The following is a 9,343-nucleotide window of genomic DNA, read 5'->3' on the forward strand; positions in this document are numbered from 1 at the left end:
TTATTAATCACTACTAAAATATTAAAAATAAGTATAATTTCATTGCAATATAAAAAATAAAATAAATATATTCAAAGACTAATCTACATGTCATGTGCTAGCATTGACCCTTAATAAGTTATGTAGTGTCGATCTATCGGACTAAAATATTTTAGCTCAGCACGGTACACATATATGTGTTGGGCTTGATCCAATCTGATTAATTAACAAAAGATCGTACCAATCATGATTCGTACCATCAAATTGTGCTGTGTATTGATTGTCCAATTCATTTGACATCTCTAAGATATGATTAGAGAAAATAGTGTAATTTTTTTTTTATTTTTTTGAAAAATAAAAATTAATAGTGAAAACTTGTTTGATAATAAAAATGAAAATAAATTTTTAAAAAGTAAAAATGAAAAAAAGTCAAATATATAAAAAAAAGTTTTTAATTATGAAAACAGCTCATTATGTTTTTGTATATATTTTGCAAGTTAAGAAATTGACTCCACATTTGAATTTTTTTGAAGTTATTAATTAATAAACATATATTATATATTTATAATTAGATATCATTAATAATTATTATTTTCATAATTATTTTTTTGTTTTTTATTTTTAGAAAATAAATTTTGCTTTCTTTATGAAATATATTTTTTAGATGGAAAACAAAATCTGTTTTTTAGAAAATTAAAATAAAAACATTTTTTCAAACCAAATAGAGTTTGTGCTTAGAAGTGCTAGTGATTTTCGAAAATTTTTTTGTTTGCAAAATTATTTTCTATTTTTGGTTTAATTATTAACAAATTAATAATAATATTTTAAAAAATAAATTAAAATCTTAAATTTTGAGATGGATTAAAATAAATGATAGTGTGATATTTTATTTAATTCACGTGATCATCAATTATATTCCTAACCAGTCAAAATGCCACATATACAAAGCTAATGTTAAAATAATTTGATTTTAATATATTTTATTACATTACAAAAATTTTTTTTTAAAGATTGATGTATCATTAATTATGATTTTTAATGTTAAAAGGTAAAAACAAAAATCATAAAAAGTAATTTTAAAATATAAAAAAATAAATGTTAAGAAAAACATAATTTTGAGGAATTAAAAAAAATGGACAAAAAATACGGGGTGAAGGGTAAAGTCAGTATTATATTTTAGGAATTTATAGACAAATTAATTGATTCTACAACTAATTAATGTGCCTTTTTAACAGCAATTCCTTTAATTTCGATGACTATTCTTCCTTTTATGTAATAATATATATTTTTTAATTTTTACATTATACAATATTTTTAAGGATATGAGGAACTCCATAAGGGAAAGAAGGATTTTCTAATTTTGAATCTTAATTATCATACTAGTTTTAAATCCGTATTATGCATGGGACGATTAATGAGTAGTTTATATTGTAATTACTTTTTAAAAATAATTTATAATATAATCATGTTTAATGATAGACTAAATATGAATTAAACCAAATGCGAGTTGTAAAGTAAATATAAGAAAACTTTGAAATCATCTTCGTATCCTTTGAAAAAAATAAAAAAAAAGAGTTCATAATCTATTTAATCTTAAGTTTCAAAAATTAAGATTATATTGTAGTATTATAACAAAAAAAAATTATAAGTGAAATGCTCCCCCGCTCCAAACAAGACCATAAAATCATCTTAACAATGTTTTTAACAAGGTTATAATACAATCACTGTGAAGTCAACTTCTTAGTAAAAGAACAACAAAAACCAAACAAAGCAAATAAGGCATGTCATGATAAGCTTGAAATCGGATCAAGCAAGTAATTTTTTCCTTAGTGTAGACACCCTATTTAGTCCGGACCCAAGCCCATTGAGCCTGGTCCAATAGGGTTTGGATTTAAGTCCATTGGACTCGGTTTAGGATCCAACTAGCATGCCCAATTGGTTTTTTTTTTTATTTTTTTATTTTTCTTTGAGTTTTTAGTTGATTTATCTATTTTATTAGATTTATCATTAGTTTAACAAGATTTAGTGATAAAAAATAAAATTTGTATCTTTGGTCCTAAATGGGAGGTTGTAGAGTTCCTATAGGTTTTTAATATGAGGTAGGATTAGTCTTAAGTTTTTGATAACCCAGTCGAATGAGAACTTTGATCTGATCAGAAATTCTTCTGATCTAGTCCTATAAACAGCAACAAAGCAACAGAAACAGGGGAAGATGAGAAAACAGAAGCAAAACAAAAAGGGAATCCCCCATCGCCACCAAGCCCTCGAGGCTTCCCCTTGGTGGGAAACCTTCCCTTCATTGACCTTGACCTTTACTCTTATTTTGCTGTACTAGCTCATACTTACGGGCCAGTTGTGAAACTCCAACTTAGGAGCAGGATTGGTATCCTGGTGACCTCCCCATCCATGACCCGAGAAGTGCTTAAAGACCAAGATTTGTCCAATCTGATGGAATTGCTTGAGGGGAAGGGGAGCTTCTTGAAGATCTAGAATGTCTGATGATTGGGATTTCCCCGCATTTGGTGCTTCCAGAAATGGCAAGTTGCTTCAAAAATAATAAATGCATATCTAATAATTGCTTATTCTCTCAAGTCATGTTTCTAGTTTTGGCATTTTATTGAATAGAGGAGATCTGTGGAAGTTGAGTTGAGTTGTTTTATCAGAGCTCTATCAACGTTCCCATTCAATTCATCGACAGAGCTCTTTCACTTTTTTTTTCTTATTGATTTCGTGACACTTTTGATTTTCTGTGGGGCTTGTTTTGAATCTGCTGTCTCTGATTGTATTGACGATTTGCGTAGGCCTTGTTGCTGGCCTCTTTGTCTTCTCCTCATTTTATTTTTTGAGCTGCATTGTGATTGTCTGGATTGAAGAAGAAGCAAGATTATATGTAGTTAGCGAAGGGGGCAAAATAAGGATTTTGGGATTTATTTTTGGTATGAATTCATCAGCATCGGAAACGTAAGAACAAGGCAGAGTTTGTTGCCCGATAGGATTCTCCAATGGGGACAGTGACATTGGAGAATTTATATTATTTATGATTTCTGACCACCCTTTACTGCCTTCATCTGAGTCTTCCTCTGTGGTGGTGCATTGCCGTGGTACTTTTGCTCGCAACTTGCCCTCATTTTGCTGTCTCGCCATAATGTGTCTTTTTCTTCTTCCATGTACGATGAGACCCAAACTAATTTTCTTCAGTTAAAAGGCTAACAGGAAGAGGATCAGGAAGAAACTGCTGTCTTTGCTGGAACTACACCATGTTCTCCTTTGAAACCTCTTATCTCTTTTACACATTCCCTTTCTGTTATTACCTCAAGATAGTTGTATTCTGCTAACTCTCGTTCCTCTCAGCAGTTCTCATTGGAATGCCCCACGAAGGATCAGGGACACTGGGTATCGTGGGGTTCCATGGAGCTGCATAATAACAATAACACTTGTACAAGCTTTGATATTTCCAGGGGTTCATCTGTGGTGCAAGATAAGTTGAGTAAGTCCCGGAGGTTTCGCAACAAAAGCATGAATTTTGATGATAATCTGTTATGTGCAGAAAATCCAAGGCTGATCTACATTAATGATCCGAGAAGAACAAATGACAAGTACGAGTTCAATGGGAATAAGATTTGGACAAGCTCGAAAACTCACAGCTTTGGCTTTGGGACATTAAGGGACAATTTTTGAGAATCTAGCTCCAGATCTGTGGCGTAGAGGTTGAAAGAGGGTTCATGATGAAATTTGGGAGTTTTCTGATCATCAATAGAGGGCTAACGATGACATCATAGTGGCTGACAGTGGTGGAAGGTGTGGGGGTGAACAACGAGTTTTTTTGGAAAATATAAAGATCTGACAGCTGTGCTCTTGATCAATTTTCTAATAAGCTTTCTAAAAAATATTTTTGGGAAAAAGTTGAAAGTATCAATTTTCTTTAAAAATAAATTTTCAAAAAAAGTCTTTTTTTAAGAAAAGTTGAAATTATAAATTTTTTTTAAAAATAAATTTTCAAAAAAGGTTTTTTGAGGAAAAGTTAAAAGTATCAATTTTACTTAAAAATAAATTTTCAAAAATGGATTTTTGAGAAAAAGTTGAAAGTATCAATTTTCCTCTAAATTAAAATTTCTAAAAAATATTTTGAGGAAAAGTTGAAAGTATCAATTTTTCTTGTACAAAAGCAATAATTTTTTTTCTTTTCTTTTTATTTTCTTGAATTTTCTTTAATGCTAAATAATCCGATGATGGAGTCTCTACAAGTGAAACAGTAGTTTTCTTACATGCTCTTGAGGTGAGAGAATTTTCTCAATTTTCTGCTAAAAGTATTAGAGTCAATTGAGAATAATTTTCGATAATTAATTACTTGGTAAATTTTTAAGGCTTATTGGATAACACAAAATTAAACTGATACCATCTTTCGATGGGCGTTGTGAGGGTGCTATAACCTTCCTCACACGTAACCGAACTCCCGAACCCTGTTCTGGTTAGTAGACCCAAACCTATTCTTTTAAGGACCCTTAAATTTAGATGTTCCCTGAAAGGATAGATTTCTTAGGTGGTCAATCGCACATAGATAAAAAAGATTGGTGGCGACTCCTTCAAGTCAATGTCTAGTGATAGATCCCTGGATCTAGACGTTATGACACCTAGGTTATGAGCAATGTCTAGTGATAGATCCCTGGATCTAGACGTTATGACACCTAGGTTATGAGCAGAAATTTAAAAAAAAAAAAGAAAAAAACTGAATTGAAAATTACCTGCTTTGAACCCTTCGACAGGCTGAAACTTCTGCAGGAACTCGAACAGCTAAAAAAAAAAACGGTGAAGAAAATAAGGCTTAGAGCAGATAAGAAGAGACAAACTTCTTTGATAACTATAGAACCCTGGTAGAAGATATAAAAGGAGCAAAGTGATAGTTAATTAGCTAACGGTAAAAGGAGGTGGAAACCTTCTTGATTGATATTAACTAAGAAATAATAGAGAAAGCAGTGAAAAGAATAGTCAAAAAAGTAAGAATAAGAAAATGCCAAAGAAAATGCGAGCAAAATGACCTAAATTATTATGAGTCTATTCAATGGGTATGGTCTTGGTGCCACTTTCATGGCAATTGCCGCAAAGCAGACTTTAAAGCAAAGTGCAATCTCGCAGTAATTTCCATATTTTCTTATTAGCTGTTTCCTTACAGTCTGCCAATAATTGTTGGCATTTGTGGGCCAGCGACTCTGTTTTGCATACTGATTTTTCTGAAATTAGTATTTGGAATTTAGATACCCTTTGTAAGGAAGGATAAAACGATTGATATGTCTTCAACTACTGGCTAGTGAATTTCTTGGAAATACATGCACAATTAGAGGTGCAAATGAAACAGAATTTTTGTTAAATTATTCGTAATATCTTTTGTATTTATATATTTATGTTCGAATTATTAAATTTAATAAAATATTTTAAATAGTATTTTTATTTTCTTTTATTAAAAAAATCAAATAAAAATAAAAATTTATTTAAATAATTTATATTTATGAATAAATATATTTAAGGATAATTTAAAATTTATTCATTTAGTATTTATTTATTTATTTATTTATTATTATTATTATTATTAATCTTAATTCTAATATCCTATTTTAGAATTCGTTTATATTTATTTATAATTTATTATAATTTATTTATATATATATATTTATGAATATATTAATTTAATATTTATGAATGATTTTGTTTAATTTAATCAAGATGAATATAAATTGAACTAAACATCTAATATTTAAACGAATGAAACTTAAATAAATAATTTTTTTAGCAAAAATTAAACTCAAACAACTCTAAAAATAATAGAATAAATAATTTATTTATATTATATTAATTTACACTCCACGCATAAATCAATTGCAAAAAAATGATAAAATTTTTGCTAACTTTATTGGCATACGGAAAGTATTGCTTTTGCAAGCTGTAAAGCTTTCGGGCGCCCAAAAAACTTTTCCACAATTCTGAGTGTAAACTCGATGGAAGTTCTGGCCCTGTTTCTAATGAGGTTGCCATCAGCCACCGCTCTGTTGTTAATGAAAACTTGATTTAATAATATATTATATATTGTAGATATTTAATTTTATTTTAATTAATCGAAATAAAATCACGATATTAATATATTCAAGTTGAATTTATTATAATATTTTAATCATGTTTATTATATATTTAATTTAATTATTACATGTTTTTATATTGATTAATCATTAAAAAAAATTTTTTAAATCAAAAGTGAAAAAGGGGCAAAAAATGATGACCTCCCATGTGTTCCGGATTTTAAGTCGATCTTCTTTTTTATTCTTCATTTCATATAAGGGGACCAATTTTGAACATAGAGAGTCAGCCATTGAATCAGCCAAAAAAATGATACCATCATCAATTTTTCAAAGACCACTGCTAACACCATCACACGGAGCCTTCTATATCCTTAGTTTTGGCCAAAACACAGCTCTCATCACCCAAAAACCCTCAGTCGAGGGCCTCACTCCCATTTGGCAACCACATATCCCAAACAATCAGGGGCTCTCCTATTGCCTAACTTGGCTGCATGCGCTTACACAATTGTAAATACCTTATTTTGTCCCATATCTTTTTTATATTATTAGAATTTGTTTTAAGTTTTGTTTATTTTGTAAAAAATAACTTATGAAAAATGAGTTTTGTATTTTTAGATGTTTTTCTATTAAAAAATTAATTGGTTAACGAAAAATAACTTATTGATCAATGAAAAATAAAATATTTTTCTCAAAATTATCTTATCTTTTTTAAAAGGAAAAGACAATTTTTGGAAAACACTGATTATGAGTATAATTATTTATCAATATGTTTGAGCATAATTGTACTTCAGTTAGACCTTAAACATGAATTTTTTAAGTTTAAACTTAATTTGACATGACTCAAAATATTATTATATTACTAAATAATATTTTGATTTAATTTTATTTAAAAAATTAAAATATTAATATTAAAAATCTTTTAATATTTTAATTGAAATATTTTTATAGTTCTAATCAAATAAGACTCTAAATATAATATTTTAAACTCGAATTTGATTTGATTTGAAATATTATTATATTAATAAAAAAAATTTATTTAATTTTAAATAAAATATTAAAATATTAACATTAAGAGTCATTTGATATTTTAATTTTAAATATTTTAATTTTGTATATTATTAAAAATTTTTTTTTTTAAAATAAATAATAATATATTAATGATATGATGAATTCAATTATATCGTATTGAAATCCAAATTAGCAATTAAAACAAAGTGCAATCTCGTTCTAGTCTCTATCTTTTCTTATTAGCTGTTTCTTTGCAGTCTGCCAATAATTGTTGGCATTTGTGGGCCAGTTACTCTATTTTGTATATTGATTTTTTTTAATTAGTATTTGGATCTTAGATACCCGTTGTAGGGAAGTATAAAATGATTTTTCATGATATATAAATTCGTAAACCTACTGCTAGACATAAATGAAAAGGGAGTCATCACCAATCTTTTTTATCTAGGCGTGATTGACCACTTAATTGAATCTACTCTGAAAAATAGATGTTAGGTTCGTGAGTTGATTACGCCTGGGGAAGGTTGTAGCACTCCCACAATGTCCATCCAAGGGATGGTATCAATTTAATTTCAAATTATCTAAGCTTTGATCATTTTATGCTTTTACCAAATAATTTAGTATTGAAAATTAACCCTAAAATTGTCTCAATAGTTTGGTAGCAATTTAGGATAATTCTTTTACCTCAAGAGTATTCATGGAGACTAGTGTCTCACTCTGAAGATGTTCTGTTGTCAAATTTATTAACTTTTATTAAAAATTTAGTGTAACCTCCCAATAGTTTTGTAATATCTCATTTCAAAGCAATCCTCCAATAGTTTAGAGGATAAAAATAATTTTTGTTTATTTGAAAATATATTTTTTTTGAAAAGATTTTTTATTATTGTTTTTTCACCTTTTTTTGTAGAATTATCTTTCTTTTTTCTTGTTTTTTTACTTCATTTTTACTTTTTTTTATTTTATCTCTTTTGGAAATAAAAATGGTAGAAATAGCTCTTTTTTAAAAAAATAAAACTAAAAAATAATAAAAATAGGTTAAAAATAAAATAAAATAAAATGAAAAAAATAAAAATAAAATGAAAAAAAACCTGCGATTGGGTCTGGTCAGAGCACGAGTCAACACGCGGATCACCGAGTCTGCGCTCAAATCCTGGCTGGTTCAAAACGACGTTGTGCTGGGCTAATATATATGGCACCTCTCAGTGTTTTTTTTCAAAACCACCCAAGCCTTTCTCTTTCTCTAAACCTAATTTCCTCTTACCTCTCTCTAGAAAATCCATCAATAAATTCAACCGAAAACTGAGAATCTCACCAGTTTCTGGGAATGTCATCAAAAAATTTCACTTAAAATTGGAAAACCCATTGATTTCTGGAAAACCCATTAGATTCTGGAAATCTTGTCGGAATCGCGCCAAAAACTTCAACCTTTGTCGAAAAATTTCATCGAAAAATTCAAAGTTCTTCCAAAACTTAGAAAAACCCAAAATTTTGAAAAAAAAATCCAAAAAAATAAAAAAAATTCTCAGATAACTCTAAACCTCCCAGAACCTTCTGCAACCTTAATTTCACCTCCAAAAACCTAAAATCACCCCAAAACTAAAAATTGAACCTTGAATCCTAATTTTTAAATCCCAAAAACCCTTATTATCAAAATTTTCTTAAAATTCTCTGAATAATTTCCTCCCAATTTCCTCCTTGTTCCATAGAATTGGTCTAATTTATAGGTAGGCTTAGGAACAATTTGAAGAAATAGACAGAATCAATCTCGGGTTTGAATCTTAGGATTGCATTTTATCTAACGTGATTTTTAGGTTCAAAATTCTCGTTGTTGACATGATACTAGATTTGACCAAGGGATTTTGATCCTTCTTTTTCATCCATGTGCAAATTTGGACAGAAAAGGAAAGACAAAACAAAGAAAAAAAGGAAAAAAAAAGAGAAAAAATGAAAATAGAAATATAATAGTAATAATAATAATAATAAATAAATAAATAAAAGAAAAAAAAGAAACATAGAAAAAGAAAAATAAAAAGGAAAGTAGTAGTAGTAATAATAATAATAATAATAATAATAATTCTTTATAATAAACTATTCAATTGGACTTGGACATAAAAGTGCCTAATTTGACCCAAACATAAATGGCCCTAATTGGGCCAAGATACAAACGGACCTAATCAAGCTCAAACATTAATGTGCCTAATCAAGTCCGAACGTCAACAGGCCTAATAGGACCTGGACATAAATAGGTGTCTATAGTTACCCTTCTTTACTGTAGACACCGATTTTGTTTG

Source organism: Durio zibethinus, chromosome 25 (assembly GCF_047325235.1).
Source record: "Durio zibethinus cultivar Kanyao isolate XHJ-2024 chromosome 25, ASM4732523v1, whole genome shotgun sequence".
Classification (NCBI taxonomy): domain Eukaryota; kingdom Viridiplantae; phylum Streptophyta; class Magnoliopsida; order Malvales; family Malvaceae; genus Durio; species Durio zibethinus.